Source organism: Molothrus ater, chromosome 4, assembly GCF_012460135.2.
Source record: "Molothrus ater isolate BHLD 08-10-18 breed brown headed cowbird chromosome 4, BPBGC_Mater_1.1, whole genome shotgun sequence".
In the NCBI taxonomy this organism is placed as follows: Eukaryota; Metazoa; Chordata; class Aves; order Passeriformes; family Icteridae; genus Molothrus; species Molothrus ater.
In genome coordinates this window covers 25,991,609-26,012,465 of record NC_050481.2, presented here as the reverse complement: position 1 = coordinate 26,012,465, position 20,857 = coordinate 25,991,609, and the positions used below count along the sequence as shown (strand labels likewise).

The window sequence follows — 20,857 nt, the reverse complement described above, 5'->3', positions numbered from 1 at the left end:
TCCTGTAGTGTCAGTGATAGGACAGAGAGGTATTGACCCTACTAAACAAGCTGATGGAAAAAAAGGTGTCTCCATTGGCAATTGACACCTCTCAAACTGGATCTCACTTCCTTTATACAGCCTCTTTCATTAGCCTGTACAAGTCACTTCTATGGACATGGAGTAAAAGTCTCTTCATTTCTTGCTGGATAAAAAAAGAACAATTGTTGTGTTTGGATCAGCAGGCTTCTGTATTTTCCATGGTTCTTCTGCTTTCCAGAAATGATTCTCAGTGTCTTGGAATGAGTGTCTTGCTAAATAAAGACTATTACAGATGTTGTCCCCAGCCTCAGCAGGGACTTGGGTGTTTGCTCTTGGCAGATGATACTGATGTGGCTGAGTTCCCAAAGTTCCAGTGGGTTTCTCAATGACAACTGTGATGACAAAATGTGCTTGTAGGGTTTTCCAAAATATAAATTTTCTTTCTATATATTTGCATTCATTCAGTGAAAAAGACCTTTTCCTGGGTGTCAGTGAAGTAAATAATAGAATCACAAAATGTTGGAAAGAACTGTAAAAATAATCTAGTTCCAATCCCCATGCCAAGGGCAGGGACACCTTTTACTAGATTCAAAAATCCCCCTCCACCTCATCATCTCCAGAAGAGACAATTTCTCACCAAGCTACCAAAGTTTCATTGTTCAGATATATGATGCAGTACGATAGGCAACCCAGCTAACAACAGTCACAATAGCTTTCTTGTTCTGCTTGTGAAATTGAAATCTGTGGCCAGTGACTAATGATGTAGTAGGCAACAATTATGCCTTCAGCAAGACTACAGTTCTGCTGTTTCTCTCCATGTGAGGCAAAGTGAGAACTATGAGAAACATGATGATGACAAATGTCTTAGTTCCAAACAACTACAAAGGGAATAGCCCGTTTCTGATTCGGACTGTCTATCTTGTTGGCTTCAAGGTGATGCAAAAGTCATGCATAAGAATCTCATGATACCTCTGGAATTCCTCAGTCCATCCCAGAGTTGTCATCTCAAATTGTAGGAGAGCCCATTTGTTTGTATCCTGCAGTGGCAAAGCTTTTAGTGCAAGGGCTTCCTGGTTGAAAGCCTTCTTTCACATCTCAGTGGCTCCAGAAGTCTTGCTGCTTGTTCCTATTCCTTAGCAGAACCTACTCCTGATTAATGGAAATTTGACAGCTTATTTATGGGAAAGATTGCAGAGACTTGAAGCACCAAGCAAATGTAACTTTTTCACTGACAGCACTATGAAGTACAGCAGTGAATGGCTGCCCTGATTCCTTTGGCTGTTGCTGGATGAAGAAAGAGGAGAAGGAACAGAATACAAGATGATTTTTTATCCTTTGGTATAAACAAGAAATAGAGCACCTCAGATAGATAGGCATTAATGCTCCATAAAATTGAGGTGCTCTTAAAATGATGCATATATTACCTGAAGGGAATATGGGAAGACTGTGAACCAAAGAATTGATTATTGCTGCTTTGAAACTAGAGCAATTCAAGTGTGAGCCTGCTTAAAATACCTGTTGGAAACCTATTTCTGACTAGAAACATTTAGAGATAATTTGTCACATTGCTACACACATTCAAGAGCCAAAGCAGAAAAAGAGATATTTTAACCTCTTGCCTTCCAGAGGGAAGTGCAAAGGAGAGAAAGGAGAAGAGGGAACTGCCAAGATCAGTGTTTCCGTGAACAAAAGAGGAACTTACCTTGGGCTTTTGTGATTTCCTTTCAGCTGCAAAACTGTGATGAAGCAAAAGCAGGAAAACTTGTTCATGTAAATGTGAGGTGGAGAGGTTTGGTTCCTGCCTAGTATGTGTTTCTTGGGAAAAAACCACAGGAGTGACTTTACTTGCTATCTAGATTGTCTAACCATCTCTCTGTACTGATAAGTTGGTGCACAGAAAATGTGTGGGGGATGATGCTGACAGAGGAAATAGAAGCAAAAAAAGCACACACTTTATTTATGCAGAAAGAGTAGGCCCTCAAAGCTACAAAACAGGCTAATTGTTTAATTTAATGGGAAATTGTGGGAGAAAACGCTTATTGAGGTAAATTGCCACTGGGAGAACAAATTTAGAAAATTCTTAAGCGCCTTGCAAATCTGGCTGATGCTGAAATACAGCCTTGGAATCTAACTTGAAGATACCCATTTACCTTGATCTGAATGAAGAATTATCACACAATACCTAAAGCTCCTGAAGGAAAGCCTTGAGGAACACAGAATGCATTCGTTTTGGGTAGTGTATGTTTACAAAAGTCGTCAGGTGCTCTTCTTCCAAATACCCACTAAGTTCTTTCTCTAGCTTTTGTCCCTGATGCATTTCCCAAACGGGTGGAGAAAATTAGGCAGGATAAGAGTTTCAGTCTCCCACACTCTTCCAAGATATTTTTAAAGGAGCACATGGCAGGAAAATTCCTAGTAGCTCACTGTAATTATTTTTATCCAATGTCTAAAGGTGTTTGTTTATTCTAAGTGGTATTACTTTCATCTGCTTAAAGGACGTAATAAAATCTCTAAAAACTATTATGGCAGCATCCATCTTAGCTGATTAGCTCTTGGCAAGCAGGACTGCCCATTGTCACACAGACACCCTCACCTAATTGAGCCCCCCCATAAACAGTAAAATATTTGGTCATTAAAGCCACAAGAAATATCTCATATTACTCAAATAAGACGGTACTTTCCATTTTAGTTTACCTCCGGCAAATTAAACAGGCCCCCTTGAAACAGTGACAAGAAGAGTTATAGGAGCTTAGCACCAGGCACCAATTACAATTTGAGAACTAAATGCCATAATTAACAAGACGTACACTTTAATCTAAAGCAACTCAAATATGTGGCTGGATAAAGAAAAAAGGTGAGGGTAAACTCCGTAATTATAATAAATCAGCGTACTGAGAAAGTGTGTACCCTTGAGGTATATTCTTTTATTCTGCAATTAACTTTCAAGTGTTTTGCTTAATAACACCCTCTTCCATGCACACATTAAAAAAAAAACTTCCTTGAATTCTCATATTCCCCAGTCCTCTGAATAAGCATTCATTTCCACAGACACATTTCCTCCTGTCTGTGAGTGATAGGTGTGTGCCAGTAGTGCTGCCTGGCAGTTTCCCCCCTAGCTCTGGGCTTTTTATGGATGCCCTGTAATGGCCCAGTTTTGCCTTTGCGGGGAGGAGCAGAAGCAGCAGGAGCAGTATTTGTACATCCTGCTCAGTGCAGAGCTGGGGCAGTGCTGAGTGCTTTTGAAAATCCAATTGCAAACTTCTTTAGCATAAAGGAAGCTTTAAAAAAATGAGGTTTCTCACTAACATATATAAGTAACATGAATTTGTATACTTTGTTTTACATTATTATCTGATAAATAAAACCATGCTACTGATATTTTTCCTTTAGTGTATTTAAAGGACAGCCTCCCAAGAGCCTTATTTATACAAACGTCTGCTTTTGCCATATTTCTGTCCTCTGCAATAGAATTCTAGGATATAGTAATCATCTAGAATTTCTCCATGCTCTTGCTAACAAAGATAGGTGAGAATTCCCTTGCTTTTTAAGACAAAACAGTAGCCTCTTCTAATTTAGAAAACTATGTGCCAGAACCAGACAAGTGAAGAGGAAAGAAGTGACTGTTAAAAGTGAAGCTTTGTGAGTATAAGATGAATGTGTCAAGGTTAAAGTATTCCTCTAATCCCAGAGTGAGGAAGGAAAGCTGTAGCTAATAAAGTCCATCCATGCAGTTTTATCCACTTGCATGCACTTTACTAGAGGAAGAGGTGCAGTCTGGAGACCAATTACAAATCACTAGTCTGATTCTTTTAATCCCTTTATTTCCATATCTGATCAAAATAAAGATTTAGTTTTTTCCTGTGTCTAAGAAAAGAAAAGAAATCCCAAATTTGTCTGCAATACATTGTTTTCTTTTCTTGACATGCAGCCTCATATTTTATTCTGAAGCTTTTCTGTTCCTCTGACTCCGAGTTTCTCATGGCTATGCATGGGTCTAGATTTGTGTTTGTTCATTGTTTTTTGCTGGTTTGGCATGGTTTGGGGGAAAATGGGACCATAAAGCTCAATTCCATTAAAAAGTCCTACTTTAGATTGACCCTGGGCAACCCCCACTGGAACCAGAGCTGGAAATTGGAAGGGCAAGCATATGCACAGCAGCAGGCAGAACTGATTCCCTAGTACTGTTCTGGTTATGCAAATGTGTTTATGTTTTCAAACTACTGTAGTCTTTTCTAAAACTTTGGCCATGAATTGTGGTACAGCTGCACCCACAGTTTCAGCTACGGGCAGAGACAACATCAAGGACTTCCAGAACTTTGAGTAAGAGCAGAGGAGGTCACTGCTTTACCACCTTCAACAGGTCACTTATTTGGGAATGGTATGCGGCAAGGCAAGGGGGGAGTTCCCTCTTCTCACCTAAGGGGATTTTAGCTATTTCTGGTCATCAAGGAAGGCAGGGAATGGTTCAGAAACTCAACATGTTTTGTTCAGCATGATGAGAACTGAGAATGTTAACAGAAAATTCACAGCTTCAGGGAGTTTGAATGCAAAAGTCTGCAAAAGCCTCAGTGTATGTGTTGCTGTTTGGACATAGATACTTGTTAAAGAAGGTCCTGTCTTGATTGTAAAAAGGTAGAGCACTTACTTGAACCTCTCACTTATTAAGGATATGTAATATTATTTTCCATTTTAGAAATTTGTTTTTTGCATTTCATTAGTCCTTTGAGTGATCTCTTATGTGTTTTTTCCTAATCAAGCCTAACAGCCTATATTATCCCTAAGTTGAGCAATGTGAGTGAACATGACAGTTACTTCTGGCATTCAGTGTGGTAGAACATGTATTTTATTCTCTTAATCATTACGCTCCAGATGCAAGAAGTGCCCCACATCAATGAAGTGAGCTTCAGCTACGTCTGCTGTGCAGGTGCTAACTCTGCAAGCTCTTTCTGCTCCTTATCACTCATTCCCTCCCTGTTGTTCTTTTACTCTGAGGCTGTGTTTCTAATGCTGCTCCCCAGCAATGAGAATAAAGTGGGTGCCTGCAAGACAACAAACCCTCAAGTCTGACTGTTGCTGTGCTGGTGATAAGATGTAAACTAAGATTGTATAACTCTTCCAGCAAAGAAGTCTAGCTGCGAGTGAGATACTCTGAGCAAAGCTCATGGGGTTTGATTCTGTCCTCAGATAGGGAGAGCCCCAGTGATGCAGAGTGTCTTATCAGATCAACCACCTGATTTTACAAGATTTGCAGAATGCTGTGCCCTTAAGCTAAGGTAGATGCTGAGCGCTGGGTATATGTTGCACTTTCATTCAGTGATGGTGTAATTTCTTAATACCTTCTCTGTCACTTAGAAACTGTGCCTTGTGTTAGAGGAATCCAGTTGTAGTATCACACCCGTCTCCACTGCTGACTGGGCTCTGTTGAGAATTCTCTATCAGGAATTACCTGAATGTTGTGAATTGGTGAGAAAAAGCCAGACAGGGCCTGTTTGAATGCCAAAGAAGAAATTAAGAGTGCAAAAAGGTTTGTGTGCAGTGGCCAGGTGTCTACTCTGGGCTGATCTACTCAGCAGAGCTTGCTTTACATGGCCAGGAACAGAGAATAAATTATTATTTAACTGATGTGTTTATGGAGTTATTGAGTAGCAGTGAATGCTACTTAAAGCTCCGATGCCATGGCTTGCTAAAATGTCTGGAGAATCCTCTTCTTGAGGTGTTTACCTGTCTTTTTGCTATTTCTCTCTGTAGTACCTTATTGACCCAAAGGAACTTTGAGCCTGGTCCATTGGCAGAATTGAGTTAACAGGAACTGTCAGCACTACTGAGCTTAATCCATTTGTATGGCAGTATTGAATACCTTAGTTAACTTCTGAGAATATTTTAATTTTTTTTCTTAATTTTTATTTATTTATTTATTTTCATTCTTGACTTGGATTTTCACACTACTCTGACAAGTATGAACCATTCCTGATTTGACATTAGGAGGCTAAAATATCATTACTAAAACATGTTAGTGACGTACTGGTCCCTCTTTTTGTGCTTATATTTCTAAAGTGTCTTTTGTGTTTAGAGAATGAAGTAAGTTTTGCAGGAGAGCAAGAAAATACACTTGGTTGGTTACTTCTGAATTTGTAGCCTGCGCTGTTACTTGTAGAGATAAATTTGGTCTCAAAACTATGTGGAGAACTATTTCTTTTTGAACACATTGTCTAAACTTCTGCTAGAGGCTTGATGTTCTCAATTCACATCTTGAAGCACTTGCACAAGGTGACAGTGCTGAAGCTCCTGGTCACTCCTTTCATTTTACATCATCTCCTGACAAAAGTTTCTTAGAACCCAAACTGGTTTTGAAAGTGGGGTGACGACCTAAAATCATTTAGATGTCTTTGTTCCCTGTCTAGTAATCAGGCAACAAATTCTGAAAAATCCAGATCAGCCTGTACCCAAGGCAATAATTCTCTGCAAATCTTTTCTCTGTGCTGCTTTCTTGCTGTTTCTGCACTTGCTCTCAAGCATCTGGGTTGTCTTTCTGTGTTGGATCATGTAAAGATGCTTTCCTAGTCCATTAGATCTTGCAGGACATCTTGTGAAAGGGCATTTGCAGGCTCACGTGATTTTCTTCTGCATTGCAGAGGCTGGGTTTCTAGAGAGGTCAAGGTAAAAGCTTCTACAAGTTGTGGTTTTTGGAATAAGATTTAGGTGTAAAAATCAATATATGCACTTGAAAAAAATTTACCTTTGCTCTTCATTATTAGAATTTCCAGCATATTTTTGAGGTGTGTGTGATTTCTTTCCTTTGTGTGCATGAAATGCCTGCCCCTATCTTTTCATGTATCTGTATTTATACATATACTGCAAATAAAAGTAGATTTGAGGGCAAACGCTGTAGAATATTGCCTCAGGATTTAAGCTGAGATTGTAATATATTGCTTGGAGGCTCTGGACAATACTACTTGAACAAAGAAACTCAATCCAAAAGGGTTTGTTTTCTGTAATGACTCTCAAACCCAATCAATATTTGTTTTATTAACCTGATGGGTGGATTCAGTTTAAAGTCTTAGTGTAGTTTGTTTGAAGTGCTTTGTGCTTAGAAGCTCTGTGAGAGGTAAACAATACTGAGAGTCACAGCAACAGTGGCCTATTGTATTGACCAAGTCCCTTTTGTACAGAGGCTGTTGACCACTTGTGTTGTTTTATGAGGATATCAGCCCATGCTTTTTTTCCTGACACAACCTCCAGCATTCAAACATCCCGAAGGTTGGTAAATATTTATCAAGATGCTTTAAAAATATTTTTCTCACAAGTGTTTGCTGGCTCTGCTGTGCAGTTTTCTTCTCTTTTAATACTGTGGTACAGATGCAGGAGGAGGTGAACAAGATCATTGTTTGCCAACATCAAGAGCAATGCAGCTGTGCCTGATTATATTAAATCATACGATGACGCACCATTTTTGACATATGCAGCATCTCTTTATTGTAAATTAATCACCCTAAGAATCTATTTTCATTAGTTAGAACATTAGTGTTTTGCCTCTTTATGTTTTGCATTATTTAGAATCATCATGGACCGAGATGTTTATTTACATAATTAGCTCCATATGCCTTCACTATATTCAACATATGGCTGCAGCTATGCAGGACTCCTGTCCTTTCAAGAAGCTGTGCTGGCCCTGTAGGCAAGCCTGGGAGAGATCCTTATGGCATCTGCATGAGCCTTCAGTCTTCACCTTTGAGTACTGGTGTGGTGTGGCAGCCACTTTGAACCTAAAATATACCTTTCCTCTTTAACTGGGATAATAAAGAATAAAATATCCATGTCTGTGATGGCTGGTGATAGCTCACCAGTGGGAGGTTGTGTGGGGAGGACCAAACTGTTCTGCAAAACCCCGGTATTGTCTTAGCTGCAAGGGAGAAGCCTTTTCAAAAGCTGACTGTGGCCTCAATTCATTATGATTTTGAGGCATCTGTAGTCCTGCCAGACTTTCATGCTCAAAAATCCCGAGTTACTCTCCAACATAATGTGAGGTTGATGGCAAAATCATGAGATTTAAAAAAAAAATAAATCAGTTCTGGATTCTTTTATTTTCTTTGATGTTCAAGGCTTCCCATTTCCAAGCTTTCATTTGAGAATATGAACACTAGAAACTTTGCTTTAAATGAAAACTGAGAAAAATCCAAAACTGCAGGATGCCTGGGTACTATGACTTTGGCTATGACTTCCCCTGCACTTCAGCTTCAGATATTGCAGCATTTGAAATCCTGGCTCATGGTCATTTGTTGGTTGTTTCCATGAATGCTGCATGGGTACACCTCATAAAGCAGCCATCCTGCTCCTCTGATCTCCATTTGCTCCTCAGCTGATCGTCAAGGGGATGAAGCCTACGTGCTCTGAGCCAAGGCAGGGAGGTGCCAAGTAGAGGAAGAAAGCAGGAGTGAGTTTGTAACTCCGCAGGAAAAAAAAAAACTGCAGACCTGCATGCAGAAAATGTGTGAAAGGGAAATATTAAAAAGGGAGCAGGCAAAGTTTAAAGAGAAGGAATAGGCAACCTAAACCTGGTGAAAGAGAGACCCACTTCAATTTTTAGTTTGTTTCTGGGAAATGCCACTAAAGCAGCCTTGCTCTGGTATTGATATTTTCTACATCCTTATCACAGTTTCCACGTGTGTCTGTGGAGAGAACGACTGTACCCGAGCTGGCAGCACCTAAGGTATCTGACTGAGTTTAGGCATCAGATATAATTGGGGAGCATGGCTCCCCAGTGAATGCTTCAAAACAGTGAAGGGTGCTTAAAGGTGTGCTAGTCAGAAGCCGTGCAATTTCCCTGTAGCTGCTGCTTCCTTCTGATTTTATATTCTGTTTCATGAAAATACTAACTGCAAGTGCCCCAGATCTGCAGCACATATGCTGGGTAGTTAGCAAGGGAACTCAGTACAGCCAGGAGAGCTGTGCCAGCCTCCTCTCAGTAGTGGAGCACTGCTCTGTTATTTACCAATTTTATTCCCCAAGCCCTCAGGAATTAGGGAAGAATTATTGCCCCTTTCCAAAGGATATCGACACTCAGGCAGATTAAAGACCTTGCTGATGGTTACACACAAAGTCTGTACTTAACCTGACAAATGAATTTAAGCCTCTAGAGTCCTAATCCAGAATTTTGTCTGCTACCAGAAAGATAGCTAATCTGAGCTCTTGAACTCTATGAGTGTGAGAGCACTTTCAGCAGAGTCAGCATGGGAAGGCAGCAGCCCACTGCTGGCACAGGCTGGCCAGAGCAGGCTCCCAGCTGCAGGGCAGTGGAGTTAGCACTGAGGTGTCCCTCTTTGCTCCTGCTAGTAAAGTGGTGGAATGCACAGAGCTATTCAGCTTTTAGAGAATTCCCAAGGTTTCCTATCTGCTGCCCTTTTGAATGGCATCTTCTCAGCCAGAGGTCTGGGACATGCTTGGTGCTCCAGCCGTGTTCTGGCTTTATAAACCAATAAAAGGTAAGGGGATACCCACAGAAAGGAGACATAGGACTGTGGGCCAGGAAACAGCTGGGGATGAGTTGTAATACAGTCTTTCTGTCTTGTAGCTCTACCCCTAGAAGAGTTTAATATGCAGTTAGTAAAAACAGTAAATTTTGCTTCGGTGCTCTGAACCACTTTTTCTATCCTGGCTTATGTATGAATGTAGGGCAGCTTTAGCTCATCAATGACTACAAGTTATGAAGTGTACATATCTTTTCCTCCTCCTCCAACAACATGTGCTTCATCCTTGAGCTTCCAACCTGATCCTCTTTTTCTCCTCAGGCTGTAGTTCCTTTGCTCTGTTGCAGTGGCTTTGCAGGCTTGGCTGATAGACTGCTACACATATCCACAGAGAAGCACATGCATGGGCAATATGATTCATGTTGTGTGAGCGAACTCATCCCGGTGGCTTTAAGCAATTGGTAATTTCCCTCAGGCTCTGCCCCTTCCAGTGTTTGCCACCCCAGCAGCAACAATAAGGCAGCGACGCCAAGAATGACCTGTGTTACACATTGACCAGAAGATACTGACCTAGGCTGAGTATTTCTGTCAATCATGGGCCATCCCACATCTACTCACAGAGAGCACCACGGTGGATTGTAGCATCAAATCCTCTCTCTGCAGTTACACTGAATACCATTCATTTTGGACAATGCACAAGAACTGTTTTTGTTATTCATTACCAAGTCCTCTGAGGATATGCCTTTTTTCTCTCTTTCTTCTGGTGATTGTTCTAAAACCCTTGAATCTTTAATTGGAATGAAAATTTGCTTTATTGCTCAAGAGTCTTAACAATATAGCAGTTTGAATGAAATGCTCAGACACGGCTCAGCATGTTCCCTTCCACACTATTCTCAGCCCCACTCTCTCCCATGTGCTATGCAGACATGTACAATTTTCTTGCCTCCTTAAACATCTTTTGTTCTAAGCCTTCCACTCAGAGAGATGCTCTATAACCCCCACTACATGAACAGCTACCTTCTCCATCTGCAGCTTGTTCCTTTTTCATCATAATTGTTCCATGTATTCTCTCCTTTCCCTAACACCTCCTGCACTGAGGTGCATCCTGCCACTGAGGTCCTGACATGGTGACTGCCACAGTGGAAAAAAGAGTGCAGCACTTGCTTCTCCATGTCTGGGTTTCACTCCTGGCTGGAGTGGTAAGAAGAGCATCCCTCGAACAATAAATTGGATTGGGCTTTCAGAAAGAAGAACATTTCCAATGGACTTGAGCTTAGTGTCATGAATCTCTGCATAAATTAGTGGTTTAACAAAATAATGATCTTTATGGAAAACATATAAAGTATTTCCCTTTTTCAAAAAAGTTGTTTCAGTAACTCTACGTGACTTTATCATCCAGCCTTTAGAAGAAGGACAAAACAGCTAAGAGTCCTCAAGTCTATAGGTCACTCACCTCTTTTCCCCTGTAACATAAGGATTGCTCATTCATCAGGTACTTAGTTTTCCCTTCAAGTGAAAAGGGACAGGAAAAGTTGAAACAAAGATGACTTTATTCCCATTTTCTGCTTTCTCAATGCTTTTTGTGCAGGGCTTAAGTGGGAATAGTATTCAGGAAAAAAAAAAGTGTGTTTGAGTACAAGCTCCTGTTTAAACAGGATACATTTCAGGCTGCCAAGAGGACTTTTACAGAACTAAATACAAGGTTCCTAAGCGAAAAGGAAAATTAATTTAATATCTTGACAGAGCCTTTTTTATTATTTATTTTTACAAGGGACTATTCATGCATGTGCACAATTCCTTAGCCTTACATAATTGACATGGTTTTTCGCATCTAAATATTCAGGTTTGCATATGCGTTGCGCATTGATTTTATGGGTGATACCAAGTCTTATATTTCGTGCAGAAGGACGGTTCAGATGACTGGCTCGTAATTATTTCTTTTTTAAATGTGTAATCCGTGTGATTCAAAAGCTGCTTTGTTGTTGGAGACGTGGTCTGAAAAAAAGCTCAGCAGCTTGTTATTTTGTGCAACCGGGCTTTCACCGTCGCGGCGTCGAGCAGAAAGATGAGTCTGCTCATGATGTTTACCCACCTTGGGCCCGTGTTTGCCCTAATATATATGAAAGGGATCCTGTTATCATCAGGCAGGCATTCCGGAGGAAACACTTTGGGAGCCGCAGCCAGGGAGGGGAGCGGGGGATGCTCCCTCCCTCTCTCCCTCTGTCCCCGCCGCGGTCTGTCCGTCCCTCCAGCACCATCTAGCGGGACCCCCGTGGGTGGCGGGGGCTGGAGATTCAGGGGAATGCTCCGGTGGTCTCAGTCATGAGCGTGGATACTTCTCTCTCCTTGTGGCTGTAATTTTCCCAGGCTGGGTTGGTTCCTGACCCGCTTGCCCGCGGACACCGCTGGACACCAGGGCTGGCCGGTGCTCCCGCTCGGCTCTTGCTGCTACTCTGCACGAGCCGGGAAAACCGCTGTGCCTATTTTTGCTTTGGCTTTCCCATCTGTGTAACACATGTCATGGTTGACTAAGGTTAATAGGAGGCATAAATAAAGGCAAATGACCACGAAATCCTGAACTCAGATCTGCTGATAATACAGTTTTGCTACTTATCGCCTGATTTGCTCTCAGCTTTTGGTGTGGCTTTACCATCCTGCTCACCGCACACCAAGGCAAATGCCGTGCCTGCATCCTAGGGCAGCTGTGCTGCATGTGCCCTGGCCAGAGCAGAGAGCGTTTATTTAGAGTTAAAAAGTAACATTTGGCCGGTGGGAAGGGATAATGAGGGAAACAGACTGGGGCAGGATGATTCCATAGCGGAGTAAATAGGTTGCCTGAAGAGGGAGAAGCTCACCTGGGATAGGGTGGCAGGACAGGGCACATGTGCCAGGAGTATGCCCAGGGCTATGGCTGCAGGAATAGAGATGCTTCAAAGCAAAAACTGTCTGAAAACTGAAGCAGTTACCTTAACTGAAGGGCAGTGTTGCCTGACATACATTGTAGAATAAAACCTGACAGATTTGCCCTGATGTTGCTTTAGTTTTTCTTGACCTGGTCAGGGGGCAAGACTGCCCTGTAGCCTCCATGGGGATTCCTTACACAGGCTGTCCCAGGATAGGAGTGCACACAATTTTCATGCTGATGTTCCATTGCAGGAAGCTGCTGGTTTCACAGAAATATTGTAGTCACTGTGTATTTGCATAAGGCAGAGCTCAGAGACCTTCTGGCAAGCAAAAATAGAAATGTCTTTTCCCCAAATGCAAGCAGCCCTTGCCAATCAACTGGTGTGTTGAACGTTTAGTTATAGCTCAGAGAGACCTTCCCAGTGAACCATATCAGCCTGTTAATAACATGAAGATGCCTACTAATAGACTGGATATAGCTGTATCCTGGGTTAAATATACTCAAAGGCCCTCAGGATATGATTAAAAACTTGTAAACCCTCACCATCTTAAGCTGTAACTCCACCACCTCTCTCTCCTGCATTTCCTGAAGAACGGGATAACAATTCAGAATTTTCTTTTAAATCGCATAAAAGTTCAGATTTTAGTGCATACTATTAGAAACAAAGGCCTAAGTTTACCAATGGAACAGATATGATTGTGAACAAGTCAAACTCCCCCCTTAGCTCTCATCTGTCATCTGAGTCATGGTTCACACTGGGTGTCTGCTCTATTGGCAGCAAATGTGCCTGGTAGCATCAGCTGCCACGTGAGATGCACACCTATGCAGATTAATATTTTGGAGGGCACCAAACAGACACGATAAACTAAAGTTTGATCTTAGTTTTACAACAGAATTAGGTCTTAAGTAGTTCTCAGATTTGTGCCTGGTTTAACAGGGCAACCCAGCAAGCACTGACTTCTTCAGCATAGCCTTGTGTTAGATTAGAGAATCAGGCAAACAGTCTTTTGGTAGGTTACAGACAACTTCACTGAGGTTTCTCATGTTTTGAGACCTTGCCTGATTCAGGCCCAGAAAGATTATCGGTTTCCTGATCTGTTTTTTCTTTGTTAATTCAGTAGTAGTTTGGGGAGTTGTAAGTTGTCATCCAAAATTTCTACTAAATCACTTCTACCCTGGATTACTGATCTGTGTTTTTGCAGATCTGGCTGAGAATGAAATTTGCTTCTGAGCAGCTGCCAAACAGGGAATCTGTCAAGAAATTTACATACTGTTATATTTCTGTAGTTCCGTACTCTATGTAAATAATGTTTGCCTCCTGGCATCTTCCTCACAGAACTGATTTCTTCCCTGTGGTTTCTTGCCAGAATCTTGGCCATTTCAATAATTGAGTCTCACACTGAGATCTCAGAAATGTTAATACCCAAAAGCACTAAAATCACAGAACACTGCATGATTAAGACTGTTCTAAAAACTGCATCAACAATCGAAACCAGCATATCTAGAGAAACATCATATTTGCTTGCTCCAGTTCTATTGCCCCTGCATAATACAACAGATGGAAACTGGAGCAACACCTGCTCAGTTGATATTTGTATTCTAGGGAAAGGTGGCCAGTGCAGTAATGCCCGATCCATTTCACCCAGCACCAGAATAAGGGGATCAAGGGATGTATGGGAGTGTTGAGAAGGTACGCTCATCACCAGTTTCACCAATCCATATGTAATGCAAAATATCTCCTTACCCACAGCCAGCTAGGACTGTGCTCCCCTAGCTCAGTTCAGGAAATAGCAGCAACCTGAGAGTCAGGAATTTATAACCAGCTCCCTGAGGATCTCTTTAATCTTGATCCAGGAGGGAATGCATCTCCAGCCTTTATCAGCAGGGTCTTCCCAGGCAGGGTCTGATTCTTGTCTCTGTGAGTGCTGTATCAACGAAATCATATGTGCATCTAGGCAGCTAAATAAAACAGGCCCAGGGAGCAAGCTGGACTGCACATTGCCTTTGCTTCCTAATTATTAGCACACTCCTTACACAAACCAGGGAACAGCGTACACGAGGACTATTCCCAGCTGTGTGGTACATTGAATGCTACACTGTCTGGCTCCTTCCAGCTTCTGTGGTTTGCTTAACTCCATCCATGACACCATCCTCCCAGGCTTTGCACCCTTGGGAGGCCCCCTGGTGCCTACCTGCCCCAGGGCACGCAAGGTATAACCTCAGCATCTCGCTATGAAATCTCGGAAGCTGCAACACATTATGCACACACTTTGAACTGAAATAAATGGATGAGAAATAGTAATTATGTGTTAGACTTCAGGGCATCTGTGGAGCCTATGAAAGACTCTGGAAAGTGCTATGTGGTGTGGTTAGGCCATAAAAAGTCCCTCGTCTGTTTGATTAACTCTATAGTGAAAGGTGTTGGTATTAGAAAGAGCGTTGTTATGTTTGTCATGTTTCAGACAGTGTAAAAACTTGGTGACCTGTGTAATCCACAAAGAAAAATAGCATCAACCCATCACCATGCCCTACAAACAAGAGGAAGGGTTGTGCAGTATAGGTGTTTCTCTAGTTTTGCATAATATTTCATATTCTCTCCCATGTTAGCTGGCCTGGTAGAGGCCCATTCTGCTTTCAAATGAAAAGTTACTTTATTACTTAAATGCATAAATCACAGTATTATCTCTCTATCTTGATGAACTATGTTTTCTAATGAACAGATACGTGTTCCATATTAATTGACACTATTGAAGGAAATTGGGTCCTCATATTTTTAAAGCTGAACTGAAAGGCATTCATAATTCATTCATTCATCAATTGAATTTGAAATTCATCAATTTAGCTTTGCAGAAAAGAAGTATGAGATAGGAACTTCTTTGCTTTTTTCATGCCTTTCTGTGGAAAACATTTTTATATGTGATATGCAGTGAGATACAGGGAACAAGAGTTTAGAGACAGAAGAAATATTACATCATGCACAGAATTGTACTGCTTTGAATTATAGCACTACAAACCCAATGAAAACCCATTGGCTGAGGCTACTTTGGTTTTAAAGACTATTTTTTTCTGGTCTACTGGTACAGACCTGTGAAATCTGAATAGGCAAGGCACCAAATGGGGCAAAGGCATAATGAAAATAGCAGGGCATGTGAGGTGGAAGCACATGGCTAATTTGGCTCCATGAGGTCTGCATCCATGTCCTGCTGAAGGTGAGAGAGACTGGAAGATCCCAGCCCAGTGGGAATGTTCAGGGAGGCAGTGTGTTGCATGATCTCAGCAATAGAACTGGACAGGATCTACTTCTTTTCCAAGTGTCTAAAAGAGGTAGAAAGGTAGAGGGCCTCCCTCTCTCCCACTTCAAGATTACCCTAGCCAGTTGAGCTCTGGAAGGGTCAGCAGATGCTGTTCCTCTTTGCATGACTTCCCAGGGCACAGAAGTTATGCTGGGACTCTCTGAGTGAAGGCTCAGAAGCATGCTTTCTTGCATTATATAATTATATTTTTCTCCAGAGGCTGTTTACAGTAGATTCACATAGAGCAGTGAGCAACTGGCCCTCATTATTTTTATAAAAACTCCTGCTTGATCAGATCATGCTAGGAGAATCACTTCAGTCTTCTCTTTCTCTTAATTAGTTTATTTCTTCAGAAGGGATTTCATTTTTTCTGCAGTTCCACTGCATTTCCTATGTATATTCTAGAGCAAAAAGAAATGGATTCTTTGAAGAGGTTGCTTATTTCAAGAGGAAAGATCCTTGTTTAAGTGGGCTCCAGTGCAGTAAGATCTGAGCTGGATGTTACTAAGTTAACAGCATTTCCAAACATATTCCTCGGGTGTTTAGCAAGGTTTAGGGAGTTGCCATGGAGGCTTATTTGCCTCCAGATGAGTCAGAATTATTGAAATACATCTATCTGAATCAGAAGATTTTATTCCAAGTTATGAAAGGGGTGAAAGCCTTCCTCTTTGAACAGCACCTCCCCCTGCAGCTCCCTTTCTGCCAGCTTGCTGTCACTTTGTTCCCAAAGCACTTTCCCTTTTCAGGTCCTCTCCTGCTCTAGGGATTTTGTGAGGGTGTCTTCTCTGCTTCTTCAACTGCATTTGAGGCAGTGTGCCTTTCTACCACAGACCTGGTGGAAACTTTTGAAATCAATGGAAATATTTTCTTTCATTTGCTCTGCTAGTTGTTTGATTACCCACACCCCATCTGCCACTCTTCAGGGGAATTAGATGCAGTCCCTTTTGAATCCCCAGTACATGTGCAATGAGTGGAATGTCCCCTCTCTCCCTGTGCTTTTGGGCTTCCCAATTTCTGTATGACCTCCTTCTTCAGAACTGTGTTGTCCTTATCCAAGGAAATGTAACTGTAGATTGAAAGAGTGATTTAGGGAAAAATTGCCTTCACTGGGCATTAAATCCATGATTAGCTTAAAAATTTGTCCCTTTATGTTACCTTAAAAATAAATCACAGACCTGAGTGGAGAAAGAAACATTAGTAGAAGAATGATCAAATGTTACCCTTTCTTCTTCCCAAGGTCTGTGAACTGGAATGCATTTGAAATTCTTCAGTCTCATGTCAACATCAGGAATAAGTGCTCAGACCTGCCACCAGCAGAGCCCCATGCTGTTGTGGGCTTGCAATTGCAACAGCTCCCTTTTGTGTTAGGTGGGCTGTCCTCTGTCTACAGGAATGTTACATCTCACTGAGCATTAAGACGTTTGTTTGGGTTTTTTTTTTCCCCTTCATCCTCTGAACCCTTACCGTATCAGAAAAGATGCTATCAGTCACCCCTTTATGCACTCCCACATTGGTTGGTTTATCTCTGTAGTGAGGAGTGTAATTGCTAATGTCTGCAGAGGTGCACATACAGGTGCAAAGACCAAAATAGTAAGCATATGTCAAGCATAATTATGATACACCTGTGTGCATGTTTTCATCTGTGTGAAAAAGAACAGCACCAAAAACATTCTGGTTGTGGTCTTAACCCAAATTCACTTCACCAGCCTCAGGTTTTTATACAGAGTCACTTATCTCTAGTTCTGAGTTACCTCAAAGCAGGGATTTCCCGTGTTACTTTTTGCAATGCCAGAAGCACTAATCAAATGAAAAGAGGTCTGATACAGCCATATGTAACAGCATGACCTGGAATTGCTTGCTTTTGGCTGTGGGAAACCTTGCTCTACCTTTATGAGGAAGTCTAGACAAAAGGAAGATTGTTAAAGGTCTACAGCTGCAGCAAGGTGAAACCCCTGGTACTGAAGGCACAGAAGAGCAGGCACTCAGCTGATGTCACTGTTCCTAGAGTTTTTCATTTAGTGAAATGAAATTAATCTCTTTTCCCAAATACACAGTGTTTCAAATTCCAGGCAAGACATATGAGTAGAGGAGTGGTGCCTGACTAGAACAGGCGGACACTCAACTCTGTTTCATGAGCATGGATTTTGACACAACATTTCTTCTGGTTAATTCCCACATCACAGAAGGTTAAATGTAATTTTTAGTTTTCATTCTTAACAAAATGATGGAGTAAGGTTTGATAGGAATGTGTCTAGCAATCTGTCTTCAGAGACCATCCCAGGCACGTGCTCTTTGTCTCCTACAGCTTTTGTTGTCTGTGACACATTACTTTTCTGACATAATCATGATGTCAAAGTTGGTATAAAGCATATTATTGCTTCTTTTTTTTTATGTCACATTGGTTTGAACTCAGTGGTAGACACTTCCACTATTTATCCAGAGTCAGACTTATTAGCCCACAGCAGCTCACAAATTAGTGACAAACTGTTGTCATTCATATTCAGAGCCAGGACTGAAATATCTGTGGAAGTGTGCTAAGATTTGATTGTGCTTTTTATTGAAAAGGTGTCTCACATCTCAGAAGATTATTTGCTCTTAAAAAGCCTTTCTTCTATCAAAAATCTTGTAGCACCAAAAAATATTGTAAAATCTAAAGGAACTGAGTGGCCAAGTTGTTACACTCAGGAAATCTGGGAAGAAGTCACACAAATAGGATCAGCCTGTGATTCTTCCCATTTGCAGCAAAGTGAAGTAAATAGTTAATAGTCCACCAAATGTCTTCCTTCCTTGGAGCAAAGCACTCACTGTGCCACCTTTTGCAGTTTCCTCTAACATGGTCTCACCCTAGTGCATGTGTTCAAAGTGCTAATAGGAACAGGCAGATGAGGTATTCATCTTTCATCATATCCCAAGGGATCTGGAGCATTTGGTCTTGTAACACTTGCAGCCTGTGTGTCTGGGGAGTTGGGACCCTCTGGGTGTCTGGGGCTGACCCATTTGTCTTTCCTCACCAGGATGTGACTGACTGGCAGCTCATACAGGGCTTGGCAATTGTTTCTCAGGGCAGGCCTCCTCTAGCAGAGCTTTCTGTGGAGATGTGGGACATCGCAGCCTTGGGTGTTTGCCACCACTTTGGTCATTATGTTTTCCTTCAGAAATGGCTTCCTGCATGCAGAGTATCATCCAGTTTCTTCTGGAATTTGTAAGCATGGAGAAAAGCAAGCACAAAACATTCAGTAACTGATTCCCCAGCTGCACACAGATCTACTACTTCCATAGATTTTTAGATTTCATAGATTTAAATCAACTGTAGCTGACACTTCTATTGCTTTTAATTTACTATATTCACTCTTTGTAATGACTTTTTTGTGTTGCTGCTAGTGCTAGCTACATTAGGATCCTGTCTTTGTTATTGCTCTTTATTTGGCATCCAAAAAGTACACAGACTTCTGAGCTGTAAACATTGAAACACATTAGAGAAGAAATAGACTGAAGATTTCACTTCCACACAGAAAGATTGTATCACCAAAATTGTTGTAAAATTGAAGGAAATCAAACTTTTAGTTTGCTTATGTTCTATACATCAACAATTTTAGAGAATTTAAGCTACAAGAGGTCAGATACCTACCTAAACAACCTAACTGAGGAAACTTGGCTCCCTCTGTGGTCAGTGAAGAGAAAGAATCATCTCCAGATAGTAGTTCTAGCCCAAGAGATGAAAATTGGCTTATTATTTTCCATGAAGAACTAGAAATCCTCCACCATAAATACAACTTGCAGGTTTTGCATTTTTCTAGCGCTTTCATGCATCTTTCACTTAGTTTCTCACTTACTGAAAAAAGCCTTTAAAAAAGTATTCATGAACCAGAGAAACTTGCATGCAGAATTTTTCACATGTTCTAAGTCCAGGTCATGTATAAAGCTTGCTCTTTTGAGAATTTGGATTAAATATTCAAACTTTTAGGAGAGTCAACACCGGTCTCTACAACTGAGCCTTATATCTAGTGTCACACCCAATTAATGCAAAAGCCCCTCAAAGTCAGCTCATCCATGCTATTTTATCTGTATGAATGGGATTTCTGGTAACCATTTCACACACTGTTCTTCTGCTTTTTCCACCTCTTCTGCTGATTTGGCATATAAATATCAGCCTGTTTTCAGTACACACAGAAGAAATTTTGAATATTGATGAGGCTTTCTTCTGCTTTAAATGTAAACAGTTATGCCATGTGAAAACCCTCTTTCCCTCTCTCTTTCTAACATGTAACCTTCCACAGAAAGTGGAACTTTTTTCTTAAGTGACAAATGTGGCCAAAAGGTTTGAGACCCTATAAATCAAGCAAGGTTGCTTTTAAGTTTTCATCCATCTTTTGCAGTATAAGTTAGGGAAAAAACATTTGTATTATCTTCCATGACAATGAAGATTCAGCTGGTAGGACTGAAAATATTTAATAAATAAGAGTGTAACACCTGTCTACCTTGCTCTGGGGCCAAGCACAAGTCATCTTAGTTTGCTGTTACGTTAGTGGGAGTTGCTCATCTGCTGAGTAATTGGCATTGCTCTCAGAAGGCTCTTCCTTCTTTCTCTGAGATGCACACACACACATGTAAACAAACTGCTCTTTTAAACTACTAGGATTTACTTTAGAAGATATTTTCTCTACAGTGTTTGACAAGAAATGAAAGCAAAAATTCCTAAGATTTCTTTGGAGAATTTCAAGGTTTTTAAAACTTGTAAGAATAATGATATTTTGCGCTTAAAATTGTTTTCAGGTTTTCAAAAAAACATAAAAATATATAGAAGCAGTATTTTTCATTAAAAAGCATCTGTCCACGTTGAGACTACTTTGTTTCCTTGTTTATTTTCTTTATTTATCAATCTGACTCTGTTTCAGGATGTTCCTTTCAACTGATTACAAAACTGCATAGAATGATCCTGTCATTCTTGTAGTAATTTTCTGTGCAATATTACTGACTTCAGCACAGCTATTTGATATTGTGGTTAAACTGAAAGGAGAAGGCATATTCTTCTTGCAACAGATGCTTTATCACATACATATCTTATATCTATTGCTTTTACTAATTAAATCAGCCTTGCTGATTCATAAATTTTTGGCCAAGCCCAAACAGATCTCCCAGTTATCCTATAAGAAATGTTGCTCCACTCTAGGATT

The 20,857-nt window shown here is 41.0% G+C and overlaps 1 long non-coding RNA gene across 1 annotated transcript in view; it reads left to right on the top strand.

Annotated features, from left to right (window-relative positions):
* Positions 1-20,857, top strand: part of LOC129046674 (uncharacterized) — a 162,139-nt gene that overhangs the window by 118,973 nt on the left and 22,309 nt on the right. The window lies entirely within an intron of this gene.